At 41.0% G+C, this 18,950-nt stretch overlaps 1 protein-coding gene across 3 annotated transcripts in view; it reads left to right on the plus strand.

The window, feature by feature from the left end:
• The window catches only part of sema6e (sema domain, transmembrane domain (TM), and cytoplasmic domain, (semaphorin) 6E), a 165,197-nt gene that overhangs the window by 12,587 nt on the left and 133,660 nt on the right, over positions 1-18,950 (plus strand). For all 3 annotated transcript variants that reach the window (XM_037537012.1, XM_037537013.1, XM_037537014.1), the window contains exon 2: positions 3,066-3,175. The gene's annotated coding sequence lies outside the window, so the exon portion shown is untranslated. The remainder of the gene's footprint in view (positions 1-3,065; positions 3,176-18,950) is intronic.

Raw genomic sequence — 18,950 nt, forward strand, 5'->3', positions numbered from 1 at the left:
TAACCTTCATTAATATGCCAATATCAAAGTTAGTCAGAATGCACATCCTTAGCATACATTTGCTTATTTTTGTGTAAATATTCCTTTAAAACAATGACGGAGAGAGACAGCCAGAGTGTGTGTGTGTGTGTGTGTGTGTGTGTGTGTGTGTGTGTGTGTGTGTGTGTGTGTACAGCTATGTAATAGCTGTGAGTTGTTCATTACGTGGTCTTCATAAGGCTCAGAGCTTTATCCCACATGATGAGCTGCAAAGTCTTGCTGCCTCTGGCTTCTGATTTAATCAAAGTACAGCAGCTCCTTGAGAAAACATCTGGCCATTCAGAGAATTTCTCTTCTCCCCGGACATGCCACACGCCCTCAGGCTTTCCGTGGTTTGGGTATATTTTATATGTTTTTGAGTCTGAGCCAAGGAGAAGTATGCAGTGTGCATAAGTTCTCTACAGTTGCCATGTCAGAGTGCTGCTCAGAGACATATTTATTCTCTAAATCTACACCGCAGCTAACAAAAGGAGCCCCAACATGTGCAGGATTATTCCAGGAATCTGTTAAGGCAGCCATGTTCCCTGAGTGCTGCATGGCAAAACACATTGTTAAAGGGCTGAGGTGAAGCCAAGCTAAGCAGCCTGTAACCTTGCTCTCTTTCTCTCTCACTCACTCATTTTCTCTTGTGCTCTTTCTCTCTGTCTGTTTTGTTCTCTCTCTTTTGCTCTTTTTCTTATTTTGTGTAATCAGAGTAGATTATTTTGGAACTCTTTCTTCAAACCCAACAGTCAGAAGACCTTTCACACTGTTTTTTTTTATGATTTCCAACCCTTTGGTTATAGCTGCTGTTGTTCTGTACTTGGAATTAGTTGGAGGCAAATACTCTGTGAATGAGTGCACATTTTTAAGAGTGATGAGACAACCATTTTGTAGGTTTGATTGTGAAATGTTCACTGTGAAATGTACACTGCACATGCAACATGTTAAAAGTCATTAGAGTTGGCAGAATCGTCAGGGCTGTCCAAAAGGTCCTAAAATATACCAAATGTTTTGTTCTCCTGTTTCCCAATCAGATTGTAGTATAGATTTAGTTGCTTCACAATTAGTATTATTTTCTGGCCCTGAAGGTTGTGTATGGGACATTTGGGAACCATTTGAAGGCTGAACAATTAAGATGCCATTGAGACAGCTTGATAGTTCTTGCGTGCATGTATGTGTGTGTGTGTATGTGTTCAATTCCAAACAGATAGTATCATTTTCTGAGGTAGACGGAAATGCAGAAAAATGAAGAAATTCTGGAACCATTTTACTATAGCGTACAACATAGCTGTGCTCTGGCTAGCTGCCTGAGAAATATCACATGAACCCCAAGTAGGCCGATGCTGATGCGCTCAAGTTATGTCCCTCCATTTTTCTGCTTTTGGCTATTCTTAGCTGCAGTAATGTAAGACACATTTACAGAGGGAAGTCTGTAACAGTGAAAGATAAACTGGAAAGATACAGAATAGAGTAGCAAGTTAAAGAATAGTGATGGCCTCATCTCTCCCTTCTACCGAACCCTGTGGAGCAGGAGGCAGCCAGCTGCCCCCTGGGCTTATCTTCCTTTCAGCCTTAAAAGCCTCAGAGGAATGCTGCTCGAACGCCCACCTACCAGAACAACCTGTCTACAGAAAGCATGCTACATCTGGGGAACAAAACCAGATAGTGGTGATATAAGATCAGAATCACTCCTGAACCTTGCTGATAGTTTCATTTCAGGTTTTTAAAAGCCAGACTGAGCCAGAAGCAAGACTGGGTTGGTTCCATTTTGAGCTGCGATTGGTTCCATTTCAAGTTCCAGAGAAGGCCTGTTTTGAGAGATGTATTTGATTTTTGCAGTTGTCTGCAAAAAGTGTGAGTGAATTTAAGGTCTTAGACTGGACTTCTGTTACGCTCCAGGATTTGTTGCATTGAAATGGAATTGACCTCAATCCTGACTTGGGCCATGAAGAGCTTTGTGAAAATGCCCCAGGATGCTGAAAGCACTTCAGCTCGGTGTGTTTTGCATGAGCGTCTGAGCCCTTAACCCTGACCAAGGGCTTTAGGACTCCATATGAGTTCTGAGAACTGTATCTCTCACTGTTGGCAAATATTGGATTTTCAGGTGATCTCCCTTTCCACCTCCTTAGGTTGCTCAATATTTCCTAAGTTGTGCAAAAAGGGCTTTAACATGTTCTAGTGGTCTATAATTCATAAAAATTAAAAGGCCTCTCTACAAGAGCATAACTAATTTAGCCTGGCCCGAGGGGACTTTGTACGTTGAAGCTTATTTTACAATATTAAGCATGGCTGTTATTAGATTAATTTTTCTCCTTTATTGTCTCTATTATTCTCAAGCCAGACAAAACGTGTCTACCGTTTGATGCGTACATTGTAAGCCAATCTAGTGCATGTTGTTCTCCATCAAGAAACAGACAGAGAGACCTACTGATAAAGATGGAGACTAAGATTGAGAATGTAGTGCGTTAGACAGAGATGAAGATATGGATAAAGTGGCCAAGAGACACAGAAAGAGAAGAAAAAGAAAGTGAAGGAGAGGAGAAATAGGGGGGAAAGAGAAAAACAGGAGAGATAGTAGAGAGTGTTGTGACGCAGGTCTGGATAAGTAAAGAAACTGGCAGAGAGGAGCATTCGCACGCAGCAGATTGAAGGAACAGATTGCGCTCTGAGATGTCCTGAGATTTGGACAGCCTCGGAATGGGATTTGTAGAGATTTGGTTGGAAATCTGTACATAATGAATGTTAAGTGAACAGTGCCTCCATTTTCTTGTGCACAAAGGCATTGTTTTCTCTAAGTATTATTACTGTTTTCTGTTCACTGTTCATCTTGGCACAGAGCTGGAAGAGAAAGACATGTTGCTTCGTTTGTTATTGTATTCAGACAACATAATATACAGTAAATATTGAAAATGAAATTATTAATCTCTAGAAACACCTTATTTTTTATTAATTAAGATAATATGACAGTGAAAATGTTGCAAAATCCCTTTTGGTCATTTGTGAACTGTGTGATAAATCCTCTTTTTTTTTTTTTCTTCCGTCAGACTGAGGAATGTCACAGCTTCCATGAGGAATCCAGCGCTTTATCAATCACATCCCTTCTCACCTTTGTGATGTGCCGACTGTCCTGCAGTGTCATTGGATGAGCCTTGAGGTAGGAACCAATGGGAAGCAATTTGTTGAACTCTAAGACTCCAAAATCACTTGTTTTATTTCCTCTTGACCCTCTGAACTTTTGCTGATGTTTGCTTGGAGGAATACAATTGCATTCTGCGAAGAAAGATGGCTTGATTTGGCAGAAAATTGAAGCCTTAGCCAACTGCATTATCTTAGACTGGCTGGTAACCTCAGGGCATTGTGTGGGGAAAAAATGTTGTTTCGAACAGCATAATACAAATACAAAATGTACTGTCCACGAAAATAAGTTGGTTTTTGAAAATAAATCAAATCCCACATTCAGTAGTTGTTTAAGGAATGTGTCCAGAGAAAATCACTCCACACAGAGAGAGAGAGAGGTCAAAGAGAATGGGGAGAAGGGGTATAGATAGGCATTCAGAAAGAGAGTAATGGTGGAGAATAAAACAGAATTATGAAGCATGTGCCGAGCTATGAAGGAGAACTGAAGAGGGAATAAAAGATAGAGGAAGTGTTTGACTGGAACACTCACTAATGCACACCTCATCCAGAGCCTCTGAGAATCAGCCTGCAGGTGTGCACTGATGAGGCCTATGTGGACCTACAGCCACTGGTGACCAGCAAAACACAAATGTCAAAAGCACGAAAATCTCAGAAAGTTTTGACCTTGGTGATTTAGTTTGATCACAGTTGTTTGGGAAATTATTCAATGCATTATACAATCTCAAAAATGTAATTCCACTACAAAAACATTACTAAAGCATTACTGCGCTTAGTAATTAATTATCACTGTAGGGACTATTTACAAAGTGGTGGAATACAGACAATACAAAGAACACTTTTTCAATTTTTTACATCTGAAGACGGCTTAATCAAAGTTCATTTAAGCAGAACTTAATTTTGTCCAAAAATGAGCACATATTGTACTAAATATTGTTATAATAGATTTGAATGATTAGAAATGCCTCCTTCAGATCAATGCATCACAATGCATTGGTACATTTTTATTAACCTGAAATGAGGTGTTTCTAACATCCACAGCTGCATGTTTCATTAAAAGATGTATTTGTACAAATTATGCATAGAGAGTTTATAAACAATAGCAACCAGTATATGGTAACTACATAAACTACACAAGTTGTTGATTGACTGTCAGCCAGCTATGCTATAATCCTGTTTTATTTATGGGTTTTTACCTTGTTTGTTTGTTAAATTAAACATTGTGATACACATATCAGTTATTGTGAAAATGCCTTCAAGTGTTGTTGTTTTGCACTTTTGCCACATTGCCCAACCTTTCCTGACACATACTCAAACGTGCAAAGGCTGATACACTTGAAGATGGGCTGCAAGACTGATGGTAGTGACAGGGTCTCTCAGTGGTTCCTGGGAGCAGATGGCTGGCCAGATGCAGGTCTGAGTTTGACCTTGGTGCCTACAGAAGACTAAACAGCATAGTCTTCCTCACACACTTCACACTTTCTTCCTCTTCTCTCTGGTGCATTCTCTTTACATTTTGACAGCTTATGGGTGTTTTATTCAGATGAGCCATATGGAGCTGTTATATGAGATATCATTTTAGGTGCTATCATGGCTCTCTGCTGTGGCTGTATTTTGATCACTCTGACTAAATACACTACACAGAGTCCCTGATCAGCACTGTGTATGACTGCAGACTCAAAGAGAGAGGAAAAGAGAAAAAGAGAGTGGAAGAGCCATGTGTGATGATTTATAATTGGGGTGAACTGATCCCCTGGGTTGATGGAGAGAAGTCTTATTATGTCAACTGAACTTGGATGTTTAAGTTCACCCCACTTCCCTCTTCTCACGCCTCTTAAAAGTGCCATCTGTCTCAGCGCCACTTTGTACCAGCAGCTAAAACATTGACTTCTCTCATCTCAAAGAAGCTCAAAGTATGCGATGAAATATTGAGTAAGAATAAAAGCTAAGCTTCTGAGGTCACCATTGATCAGTTATATATTTCAGTGCATGTTATATACTGGTCTTTTTTTGATGATGGGCTAAATTGCTCATTTGTACTACTCAAGAAAATTGCAGAAGATGTTAGAAGTTTTGGGCAGTATCCTAGAAACTGGAAATTAGATTCCAGCTACTGACTACAGATAACGTCAGTCATACAAGTATTTAAATGCAACACCGTGTTCCCCTGCAAACTAATCTATATTATTCCATTTTCTTACTACCAAGCTATGTGGACACTAGCTGTTTTCTCCTAATTAATACAAATATTTCAGGCACTGCAGAGTAGTTGCCCTGCCAAAGAAGTCCTTAATTAGGTTCATTGATTGGTGGAAGATGTTAAGAGTTGTTCTTTCCAACATATGTTTTAACAAGAGTCTGGGTGATGTCCTCATCACACTGGCATGAATATACTAACAACTTGAGTTCCTGTTGTGGTGCGCAATATTTCACACTATCACAATATTTCCTCAATGCACTATATGGCCCAAAGTGTCTGGACATCCCTACTAATTGAGTTCAGATGTTTCAGCCACACCCATTGCTAACAAGGGAAAAAATCTATCACACAGAAAGCTTCATAGACCAACAAACAGTGACTTTACAACAGTGACTAAAAATGTTTGCGTCAAGTTAGTTTGTGACGTTTGTTTGTGCTGCTAAATTTATCCTGGTTAGCTGTATTGACCAAGGATGCTATTATTGTGAAATGGAAGTGCCTAGAAGTAACAGCAGCTCAACCATGAAACAGTAGGCCATGCATAGTGCCAACTGCCATGCATAGTGCCAACAGCAAAGTTTGGTGGAGGAGGGACAATGGTCTGTACACATGTTTCAGCGTTTTGGCTCAACACAGCTCAGTTCCAGTGAAGGGTAATATTGATGCTACTGCATGCAGGCATTTTTGACTTTTACACACTTCCAACTGTGTGACAGCAGTTTGAGGAAGGCTCTTTCCTGTTCCGGAATGACTGTGCCCTTGTTTGCAAAATGATCTCCACAAAGACATGGTTTGATGAGTTTCATATGGAGGAACTCCAGTGGCCTGCAAAGAACCCTGATCTCCACCCCAGTGAACACCTTTGAGATGAAATGGAACGCTTACAAACCAAGCTTTCTCTGTCCTCACAAATGTTAATGCCCATGGTTTTAGAAGGATGTTCAGCAAGCTCATATAGGTGTGATGGTCATGTTTCTAGATATGTTGGGCCATAGAGTGTATGTCATTGTATCAGGTGATTTTTAAGTTTGCATTAACAAGTTAATAAGTTAATAACTAAGGCTAACCTGAAAAGCACTTGAATACTCTTTGATATTTGCGAACAAGTACCTGAATGCTTCTTCTCGAATCAGCCTGAAAAGCAAAAATAGTTTTGTTTTTGTTTTTGAGTGAAACAGATACGCTCCCATTTTAATCTCTGTTTCAGCTTGTACCTGTAGAACTAGATAACAGTCTCATGTCCGTCAAAACGCATGCCTTTTTTCCCATAAACATCCCAATCAAATTGTACACTTTCACTTTATTTATAGTTCAAAATAATATTTATAATACTGACTTAATAAAATGTTATGAGCTTGTTGGTGTGGTAATTGCAGATCAACTCTTGCTCTGTCTGCTGTGTAGAGGACACTCTTCTCTGATACAGCAGTAAAAACTTTGTGATTTTGTCAAAATACATGTGCTATTCGTGCTGTCCAGTTTTAACCCTGTTATAAAAAAAAGTTTCATTGGAAAAGCAAGAAAGAAAAAGAGCTGATATTCCTGTCTGAAGCAGTTACCTGACATCGTCCACTTAAGATGGATGTAGAGCTCACTGTTTATCAGATTTGTTGTTAAAAGTATCTGAAATACATTTGGACTGATATCACTTTATATCAACCTTTATATAGAGGATGTGTTGCCCAGTGTGATTCTGCTGAAAACTGTATTTCTTAATGGTGAGTTATTGCATACCTGACGCTTTCCTGGAACCCTCAATTCTGAGCACTCACACAGTCTACCTGCCATTCATCCTCGTTTCACTCGTTAATTCTGACTTGACTTGTCTTCATAAGGGGTGTTTTTTGAGCCACTTCTTCATAAGAAAAGTTTATTTGACCGCAGGCATTTTCAGCGGGCAGTTGACAGCAAGCCAGCTCCATCTTACTTTTGCTGTGTTATAAGCCCCCCTGTCACTTTATCACCACCATTAATGTCAGCACGGTTATTGCTGTAGTCTCACATGCACTGCCACCTCTTTCCCATTTTCTGCTCTGTCACTTGCTGTGCCTGCCTCCATGCCTGAGCTTGGACTGTAGACTGAGTTGCTCACTGTAGTGCACACCAGTATGTCAGAGATCTTAGACAGTTCATTTAGTACATTGCCTATCAGTGGTTTAGGCCCTCAAGTCAGTGATGGCTGCAGAGTGAGATGACACAAGGACAGGCTTCTGGTAAGAAATATTATAAGATTAGAAATAGTTTTTGTTTCAAAATCACAGTTTGAATGAGTGCAGTTTTCACATCACAAGCACTGCAAATTTACTGATTCTGGGGAATGATTATTGTTTTTTCCACAGCAAAACACCCCTCCAGAAAATTGTTCCAAATTGTTCAGCCATAATCAGCAGTTGAAAGTTTCAGCTGTTTAAACAACATTCTGGATAAAAAGATTTTCTAGTGATGCACCATTTATTCTAGATCTGTCTCAGCACAGATGTTGACCTGAGCTGCATTGTGTATTGGCCAGACATGGCACATACGGTTTCTTAGTTTGTCACAGTTGATACTTTTGTTCATACTTCATTTACTTCTTACTTTGTTTGTTTGTTTCTTCTGTCTTTTATACATAAACAGAATCAAAGTGGATCTTGTTAACCTTGTTAGTTCATGTCCTTGATTAAATTAAGCACAGTTCATGACATCATACCACTTAAAAGACAAAGTTCATGTTTTCCTGTAATCTCTCAGTGGTCATTACTCAATATCACCCAGTGCCCTGAGTTTAAGTGATGGAATTAGAGGTCTGCTTGAACATGGAATTTAAAACCTTAACCTGACCCAAACCCAGTTGCTCACACTAATAGAGATGGATATTACAGACATTACAGCGCGCTGCTTTATTACTAAGCACTTGAGTTGATTGACAGAAAATGTCATGCTGAGATAAACGTATTTTACACATCTGTAATATGTTAAGTGTTTGTTATTGGTGTGAATTTATGAAATTGCCTGTTATACCTGGTAAGGAACAGCATCTGCCCTCCTCTAATAAATTAAACTATTTTTGGTCCCAAAATTGGTATTTTGTTGGGCTCTGTTGGGCTGGGGTTGAGTAGTAAAAACATGTATGTAAAAAGAAAAGAATTTCTGTGCTTTTGATAACAGTTTGGCAAAGAAGACTATCAAATCAGTATGTATGCAAAAACTACTTTGTACCAACGAACACACTTGATGAACACGATATTGAATATGACGCATATATTGTAAAATATACCCAAAATGAAATGTTCCCCAGACTTTGAAGGCCAGTGTGTTCTGTTGTAGAGCAAAGGGAGCTTGTTCATGGGGTGAATGAGAGAAGATTGCTGGTGTCCTGGGCTGCCAGAATTCTCTAGGGGGGCTTTCATGTTGTGAATATAACAACAAAGGCAGAAGTTGAAATGGGAGGAGGCAGAGGGGGTCATGGGCAGGACCAGCCACCACACCCCCCTCCCCCTTCATGCTCCTCGACAAATTGGTTTCTGAGGACCCAAGACCATGGTGTGCTTAGTTGCTTGTGTGTATGTGTTCTCTATTGCCCTTAGTTGTTTGTTAATCCCCTGGTCCTGGCTGAAGGAGAAATGCTTGTGCCTCCTGCACTAACCAGCGCCTCCAGCCTCCCCAGCGACTACTCTGGATCCTTCTAATCCTGTGTGCGGCCACAGCGGTGCCAGCGAGATTGCAGCCTTCTCAAAAGCTCTCCATCAGCAGACTTCAAAGTGAAGGGGAAGGCGCTCAAATGAGGAGTAGATGGGGTGAACGGCATACGGCTGGCCTGCAGGTCAGCCCAAATCTTTACCTGAGGGTTTCCATTGTAATGCAGTCTGACCTGAAGCCTCGGTGGAGGGGGCAGTGGGGGGGGGTAGGCAGATGGGGAGTAGAGGCTTAGTGTCTGGTGCCAGATTAAATCTCTTGCTCCATCTTTGCATTTTAAATGACCTCTTTCCTTCTTCCTATAAATGGCAATGTAGTAATAAAGTGTAGAAGTATTTCCAGTTTAAGAAATCATTACCAGTTTAGGAAAATGGGGAACTATTTAAAGTGGAATTAAGATTTATAAGTGTAATGTTGTTGCATGTTGTGTGTCTACATTTTAACGCGGTAACATTGTGAATTCCTACACATAGTAAAACTTTTTACTATGTCTCTTGCATCATAAATGTAGGAAAAAGTGGTTTTACAATGTTGTTAAGCTTTTTTTTTTCTCTTTCGCTCATTAATGCTTTCATGGCATGCTTGGTGAAGCCATTAGCATGTATGGAATTCTTTAGCTGATTGAAATATAAAAACACATTCAGTGATTGGACAAGAAACTTATCTTGACCCAATGCTAAAGAGAATAGGTAAAATTCCACATGCTGACTGTTTTGACTTGTACTGTTTGCTTTAAATAACTCCGCTTTAAGTAGCTGTGAGGGAGAAAAGCTTGCTCACTCTGAGACGGCACAGTGGCGTGACTCTGAACCACTGCTTTGCATTGCATCGGATTTAGGGACCACCCATGTGCTTCCAGTCACTCAGTTGTTCTGTGGGTCCAAAACAAACCAGGTTTGGCTTTTTCTGTAACATGCTGGCAAGAAAAAGGAGTTGATTATGGGTTAATACCAGCTCCTGATATTTCTGCTGATTTCCTTGAGGATGACATTTGTTTTATTGCAAATTATGTGTTATTATAAATAAGAACAGGATAAGCCTTCTCTATTGGACCTCAAACCATGTCTCTCCTTTGAAACAGACTGCTCTCTCTCTCTCTCTCTCTCTCTCTCTCTCTCTCTCTCCCTCCCTCCCTCTCTCCCTCTCTTCATGACACGTTTTCTGTTGCCTTTCTTGGCTTCAGTTTGAATTGAAGCTCATCAAATGCAGTTTACTGGTCTGTTTTACTGGCTGGATTCTGGTAGTAAGCAATGACCTCAGCTAAAATGATTGCAGATCTCTGGCTTTAGCTATTCTTACTTCACTCCCTGCCAAGAATGTCTGTGCTAAAGAGGGTGAAGGGTGTCTCAAAAGGCTCATCACCAATTAGATCCTCTAAAAGCAATTATCTTAAGTGGACGATGAAGTGATGAGACCTTTGGCTATCTGAGTAGATTTCAGCAACTTAAGTTGCCTTCCTTTATGGTCAAGCAATCAAGAAAACCTGTTGTAAAGTTTTTATTTTTCTGTGTCTGCAGTGTTGTGTTGTTCTTACTATGTGGTACATGGATGCTTTCTCGAATGGCCAGTTCACATCATCGCTCTGGTCATCCAGAATTAAAAACCGATGCAATGTCTTAGTCTCTGTCATTCACTTTCATTCTGTGACTCATTACCCTAATTTAACTAAACATTGTGTGACAGTGTTGAAGAGGCCTGGTTTATTCAAAGGCTTGATTGGAATAAAGGGATGATGGGTGTGAAGGAGCTATTATACCAGATGAGAAGGAACTCTGCCTCTTATGGGTTTAATGCCAGTGCAGTGCCCACACAACCTGCCAATTAGCTTAAGTGGCCCCCCAGGGCGATGGATTAGTCCTCTACCCTCTCTGTGAGAAATGCTCATGCTGATCAAGAATGGGCAAAGCTATTAAACCACATGGCTCTGATTGCGACCGCCTGATGCCATATTCCCACGTGATGTTCACATCAAATATTCAGACAGATAGCTTGATGGCTAAGTGCTGAGATGTAAAAAGATTGTGTTTTTCACATTTTAACATGATTTGTTTGCGGGTTGAGTCTCCACTTTCTCCTCGTCACGCAATGTAGCCCGCTGTTTTGTTTGCGTTTGTCTCACGCCATCACTTCAAGCCAGAGTCAAATATGTATTTGTTATTAATCAAACTAGAGATCTGTGTTTGTTTTGGATGGTAGCTGATTAGTATTTGGCACATTTTCTGCTCATTCTCTGAGGTCCTAAAAACCAGCTGGTGTGCATTTTCCAACTCCTGTCAGTATAGGACATGTCTCCTGGGAAATGACTTCCCAAAATTCACTTTCTCACTGTTCTGCCTGAAGTGGAATAGCCCTTGCTTATTGATCAGAATGTAAATCCTAGCTCATGTGGTTTTAAGCAGAGCTCATGAAGGTGACGAATAAATGTGGAAAAACCAGCTTGATCAGCTAGAACTAGAAAGGCCTTTCTGCTCAATGACGTTATCTCTTCATTATATCATGTCAGAGAACTGTTTCCTACCACGTAAACAACATGCCTGTGCTGTTTGTGTCACTGAGACAGCCTATGTACAATGGCTGTTTTGTTAGATGCCTTTCAGTTTAATGGAAGATGGTAAGTAGGGCTCTAACATAACGACAACATACGCATTATGACAACATTGCTTAGAAATGAGATATTAAAATCATGCTAAAACCTTCTTATGCTTCTTGGATTATGGGAAAGCCTTGAATCCCCCCCCCCCCCCCCCCCCCCCCCACAGAAACTCATCTGAAATTGTCAGCTTGTTTAAAGTACATAATATGCATATTGCAGTCAGATATGAGCATTACAAAGGCCAGTGTTGTGATAACAATTAACAACAATATAATTTGCAGATTTTTTGTTGTCCCAGTCGAAAAGTATAATGCATTTATAGTCGATCTAACTATTTGAATAAATATTCTGAGTAAACTCTGAGATTGTTCAAATAGAATCGGTTTTATTGGTCAAATGTTCGTTCACACACAAGGAATTTGTCTCTGCGTTACGGTGCTCAACAGTGCAATCGCCATGACACAGTGCTTACATGTAACAGTAAGACAATAGACATTTGCAGCGAACACATTACTTCAGTCACAACAAGAACAAAATATTGTATGGCTTGAGTATTGCACAAAGACCAAAATGTTACATCATATTACATAATATTACATAAATTTTGTCAAATATTACACAGTTCAGAATATGTAGTGTTTGGGGTGTGTATGCATATTAATTTTATAGCTTAATGGCTAGTGGAAAGAAACTGTTTTTGCCTGGATATTTTGGAGGCAGGTGGTCTGTAGCACTTGCCGGATGGGAATAGTTTCAGGCTGTGTCCTGGGTGTGAAGGGTCCTCAGTAATTTTCTCTGCCATTTTCCTGACATGGGATGAGTGCTGGTCATAGAGATTGTTGCCAAGTAGACAAGTATCCTTTTTGGTATGAGATTTTAATCAGCAAGGTTGGTTGCCTGGAGCCTGTTTATAGCCTTCTTTAATGCTCTTATTTCAGGTAATTTGCATACTGAAATCCCACAGGCCGTGGTTGAACAACTGCATTGGATTAATTGTTTGTTGTTGTTTGGGGGGGGGGGGGTATTTCTTCTTTTTTTCTCATCCTCTAATGCTAAGAAGTTTGCTGAAAATTAGCCACTTGGGGCCAGAAATCTATTCGTGTGTGTGTGTGTGTGTGTGTGTGTGTCAAGGACACAGAGAACACCTGGAGCGTTATGGCCTCCTCTGTCTCCGTACTCGCACACTTGAGCAGATTGATTTTTGTGTGATTGCTGCACAATATGTCTGCTGATGTAGCTGTGCGTAGTTGAACCTCTCTGTGCAATCAGAGGTCGCATACTGCTCGCTCTTTTGACCTCCTTCTCTGCAGTGATGAATGACCACACAATGAATCCAGACATGGCCGGGTACTGCCACTAAATCTCCAGTTTCAGAGACCCCAGCATGCTTGATATCACTTTGTGTGTTTGTGGGTGGGTGGGTGAGTGTTGTTCATCTCCATTCACCTTCATTGAGAATGCACCTTCTATAGTTCATCCTGCTTTGCACGTTACAGATACTATCACTGTTCTCCTATAAGCTGAAACAGGTATTGCATGTACTGGAGGTGCTAGGAGGTGAAGAGCCTCTAAGAACACACCTGTGTGTTGGAATGTAGTGCATTACAGAGGCCAAGTAGTATCAAACAAAGGGGTGAAGAGATGGAATCACGAGGAGAAAGCAAAAACTAATTAGCCTACATATCTCTCTACATATATGCTTGTCATCTAGTTCTAGACTCCACCTCAGACACTCTGCCCTCACAGCCAGAGTGAGATGTGTAATGCTACAGTTAACTGAATGTTGAACCGTGCTGTCATTGGCTAGCCACACTTCATGTGTAACACGCTTCTGTACACTGGATTTTATCAGTCTGATGGGAAGCAAACTGCTAAACTAGCTAGCTAAATGCTAGCTAGTCAACAGTAACAAGCAGCTGTTTGCTCTGCAAACTGTTACAACAATAAGACACTTTTTGTGAATAAAGGTCAGGCTATAAGTGAGTTTTCCTTCAAACATTTAGAAAAATTTTAAACAAATTTCCATACAATTTCAGAAAAAGAAAATGCAAATTTATTAGTTCTTCTGTGTTTTACAATAATAAACAAATTCTTGAAAATGAAGTCATTTTTGTTACATATGACATTTTTGTATGTGCATTTTCAAAGTTTTCCAAAAAAAACTGTAAATAAACATTATCCTACACTTTCTTTCATGTTCAACAGCATTTCTCAGTGACTGTATTACATGCAGTAATCTATTGTGGTTGGCTGCTCTGTTTGTCAAGACCATCCTGTAAAATTAGGCAATTCTTGGCCACAACAAAGCAAAAAAATCCATCAGACCATCCTTTGTGACTTTTTTTGTTGTGTTGTCCTCCATCTCCACTTCACTACACTTTTAAGGCATGTTTCTTTCTTCGCATTTTCCCCCTCCATTAATTACTCTCGGACTTGCAGTGCTCCCTGTGAGATTACACCTGAAACCTGGAAATTTACAGTGAGTGAAGCAAGCTCTCTCTCCATTCCTCTTAGTTCTGGTGCCTTTGTTACCTGCTGCAGTGCCATGGCTACACACCCTACCCTAATCACACCAGGCAATTGGGAAAACGAAAAGTTAATAAAGGGAATTTTTAGAACCATGAGTGATTTATTTTATTTTTTTTTTCTCTTTCTGAAGCTAGATGCTTTTGACAAAAGTATTTTCAATTGGAGGAACTCAAAACTCAAGCCCACTGTCTGTGTTACCATGGAAACCGTAGATTCCATTGCCCCAAAGTGGAGAGCTCCAATTCAGTTGCTCTCTAATTGCCCTGTCATATGCTATTGTAGAGGTGCTTGGGATGTAACGTTTGGCACCTTTTCTGCAGACACTGTAGAGAGCATTGTTTCATCTGAGCTTAGGTCACTGAAAGATGAGGCAGAAGGAAGGGTCTGGTTAAGGACCTGAAAGCTCCCTGCTATTCTCTGTAAGTGTGCTACTTTTCCCTGTGAAGGGAGTGGTAAAGCTCACCCTCAGATGATTCATAGATTTTCCTCTGGATAACTATAACCTTTCTTTCCTCATCTAACCTTGCAGAAATTAAAGATTTACACTCAAAACAGGTTGCAGCTTGTTGCAAAAGTGCAAAAGACTGAGTGGTTTAGCAGACAATTTTTATTTATTATATTTTATTTTATTTATTAAGTGACATTAGAGGTGCTTGTAGGAAACTCAGTAAGGCTTGTTGTTATAGAATACCCATGTGTCATAAGGAGCGTGTTTCATGCTTGCAAAGGTTGGACTGCAAAATGGAGCAGTAGAATAATATTGGTAATGCCTGCTATGCAGTCCGTTTAACTGTGTAATGGAGTGCAAAGCGAAATTGCATTTGAATGAAAAATGGCATACAAACCTGGACCATGCTACTATGTTTGGGTATCTTTTTATGAGTGGTTGTAATGTGTCTGGCCACTCTCCCATGTGTGTTCATATAAATGACTTTGGTGTTTAGTAATGGAGGCACGTTTGCCCTGAGGCACAGGCAGAGGTAGCCGCCTGTGCTAACAGTACATTTCCCCATTCACCTGGCTTTGCCTGCCCTCAGGCTGCCGCTACAGGCTGTGTACTGGCCGTCGCCCTGAAGTGCCAGAAGAACAAGGGCTTATAACTCCCTTTCTAAGCCCTTTCCACAGGACCAGAAGCCTGCGTGACAATGAGAGGAGAGGCAGTGGAAAAGGGGGAATCAATAGCGTTCATTTAGCGGTTGGGGGGCACAGCTTACACCTCCGTCAGGGAGAAACAACAAGAAAGAAAGTGGACCTCCTGCCAGCAGAGGAGATTTAGTGAAGGTTACAGACTGGAGCATGCCATGGTACACACGCAGCCAACCAGAGCCATTGTGGAGGTGAAGAAAGTTCAGGGCGTTGTTTGAACGAGTGGACATGGTCAGCTGTAAAATCTCCTTTTCTTTTTTTATTGTGTTTCAAATGTCTAGTTTGCATAATGCAGCAGAGGGCTGCATTAAACATGGAGACCCTGTGTAAAAACTGAACTTTGTAATGTAGCATTTTGTCAGTAGGTTTTACGGTAGGTTTTATAATGTGCTAAAGGCATTGTGGTAGCAGAGCCTATGGCCTGCACTTTATGACTTCCTCAGATGGTGGTTAGAGCTATTGGGGTTTTATCTTTCTGCAGTGCCAGCTTCCCCCCACCAAATGCACAAATGCATGCATGCACATATCCCAAAGGGCTGGAAATGCCAGACAAGGCCAGACGTGTGTTGTGTTTCCCTAGAAAACACTGAGAAGTTCTGAGGAAGTATCTTCTATTGACACTGAAACCCATCAGCAAGCCAAATTCAACAAGTCAGGCTCCCTTGGCTTCTTTTTCTCTCTCATACTTCACTCTCTTTCTCTCTTTTTCTTCTATCTCTCTTTCTCACACACACATACACAGACACACACATACCCATAGCCTATTCTGCTCTGTTCCTGTCCTCTCTTTCAGATGGTAATACTGCCAAAGCGTGTTGGAGCTTTCAGGCCTGACATCAATACACTGCTAGAAACTCCTTTTCATGGGGAAGAGATGTCGGCTAGGGGAGCAATAGCGCGTTCCTTTCTTAAGATTTCTCTGGTGCTGAATCACTGCCTCTGTCCCACATGGCTCCAGATTGCCATGTGAGTTTCTATTAATCCAGACAGCCTTTTAGGTTTAGTAAACTGTTTTGCAATTTGGTCTTGTTTAAATGTTACAGCTGAACATGTTCCCACAGCCCCATTATCCTCCAGATCAGGGAAAGCATGCACAAAGTAATCACTGTGGGTTCATGAGGACACAAGATAGTGTGTGACCATGTGTTTTTCTTGCGTCCCCAGAGCCTCAGAAACTACACAAGAATACTGGGACACATTCACTGTCGCTCTATTTTGCCTCTTTTGGCCCTTTATTTTCATGCATTTCTTGGAGCAGATGATCCTGACATGGAAAAGACATTACTGCACCCTGCTGTTGTGGGTTGCCTTTGTGCGTAAAGTTCTGCATCAACTCAGTATAGTCACCTTCTAGACCTCTTGGAGCATTCAGCATGGTTGCTGAATATTTAATGCCTGGGGTTAAACTGTGTTTAGCAGCTTTCGAACATTTTCTTTTCTTTGTGGAGAAGGTCCGTTGAGAGCACCCTGAAGTTTCTCAGCTCCTCACATGCTAGTGGCTTGATTTTGCACTGCATATTGTCACTGTGATAAGTGTTTTTACACCGTATGAAAATGCCAGCTGCCCTTTGCATTGTGTAAACATTTCATATTGAGTTGGCCAGGAGACATTTTGGAAAGCAGCAAATATTTCACTTTTTTTTTTTTTTTTTTTTTTTGTTATTTTGCCCTTTTTTCTTCTCTAAAGCTGCTTTTTGAGAGATTGAGGGTGAGGTTTTCTTAAGAAACTCTGTTCATAAATTCAGTTTCTCTCTCTTTTTCTACTGTGCTGGCTGTCCTGAGCCTGCAGGCTGAGGGCCTGATGGATTTCAGTGCAGTGAAAGTGATCCCCCAAGGCTGCACCCGGCTGATCAAAACCCAGCCCCTGCCTTCGCTGCCTCCCGTATGCCTCTCCAGCTCCACTCTCTATATTCAACACTCATTATAGCAGCATAAATAAGTAATGCAGGATCAATGAGGAGGGACTCTGCACAGTGGGAGCAGTGGGAATGCGCGACAGAGCCCATTTGAATATGAAGCTTTGTGATTGTTCTTTCTCTCTTTCGCTCTCACTCTGTCTCTGACTGCTCTCTGCTCTCCCCATTGAAGGCGTCATAATGCAGATTGCTCATAATTTATGGATAGGTCATGATGGAATTGACAGGAGGTACCCCCCCCCTTTCGCCCTGTCACGATGGTGGCCTTTGGCAAGCCTAATATAATGCAACTCTCTGTGTGGACGCGAGTGGCAGCAGTCTGAATTTTTTTTGGCTCTTTCCTTCATGTTGTTATTATCTTAGCTGTCAGCAGTTCCCCAGGCCTTGCCCGGAGGCCGCTGCACCTTCCTTCCCCCTTCCTCACCTTGGCATCTGTCTCCTTCAGGTCTCTGAAGTCTCTAATTGACTTTTCAACTGCACAAGGCGTAATTGAGTTTTAATCACCGCTTTACATTCTGTTTTGATATTCAAATCAGCCATGTCATCTGAGAGAGGAGCCAGTCGTTGGCTGGTTCTTCCTGCCGCCCGCTGCTGCCGTGCGTCACCGCTGATTAGGCTTTTCACGTTAAGGCCTGATCCCCAGTCAGCTGGAGATGCGCATGGTATTCACCACCAAGGTCTCAAAGACAAAGAGCCACTAATGACATCCCGCACTCATTCACAGTAAATACTAATTACCTCCCATCAACTGTGAAAACTCAGTTGAATGTGACGAGGGGTCGTGAAGGTGGGTAGGTGTTTTATTTTTACATATTTCATGAAGCACTTGTAAATGAAAGCATACAAATCAAGAACTACTACCAAAGTAGTCACAAGCTCTGAAATTGAAATATCTCAGCTTTTCTTTTGGGTGCAGCTGTTTTGAAAATGAGTGATTTGAATGTGTGTGAAACAAACGGCTATCTGACCGGTTTCTGAAAAGATGCAGGTGGGAGAGTGTTGAGCTTTCCACCACTTCAGCAGTTCAGGGTCAGTTGTTTCTCCCTCTGTGACCACCAGAAAACAGATCCCACGCTCCTCCGTGGGCCGGGAGATTAAGGCAGTTTAGAGCAAGCATCGACCAGAACAAAGCACACCACTCATTACTGGACTTCTGTTCGAGAGACAAAAACCCCATTAAGAGCAAGTCAAAGACTCAGGCCCTGATTACAAAAGCATATGCTGTGTGCACGAACTAGACACTGGCTCAGAGGAAATGGACTGTGATTGGTATTAGTCGGACTGTAATCTTTGTTTGTTGTGACACCACTTATCAGTCATTGCAGCAGTGGTTGTTTGAATGTCTGAAGTGCTTTGATAAGTTTGGCAGTTTCTCATTTCTGTTTGTTCCTGTCTAGTCTTTCACTGATGATAAACACCCCCTGGCCTGGGAACCTTTATTCCACTTTAGACCTAAAGCTTCGGTCCTCAGAATATAATCTTACAGTTGCTCTATAATAGGACTTTCACTGTGTGTTATATTGTGGTAATTGTGTTTATCTATTTTTTAATTATCAGAGTTTTACAAAGAATATGGGAAACAATTAATAAAACAATAACAACAACAAACCATACACAATCATTCAAATATTCCAAATTGCTTTATGGGGGGAAAAAGGCTAAACTAGGAATCATTTAAAAAGACTTGTTTCTCTTTATGGTAATTTTTCTAATTTGTTTAACTCAGTAAATTGAA

Source organism: Pygocentrus nattereri, chromosome 3 (genome assembly GCF_015220715.1).
Source record: "Pygocentrus nattereri isolate fPygNat1 chromosome 3, fPygNat1.pri, whole genome shotgun sequence".
NCBI lineage: Eukaryota > Metazoa > Chordata > Actinopteri > Characiformes > Serrasalmidae > Pygocentrus > Pygocentrus nattereri.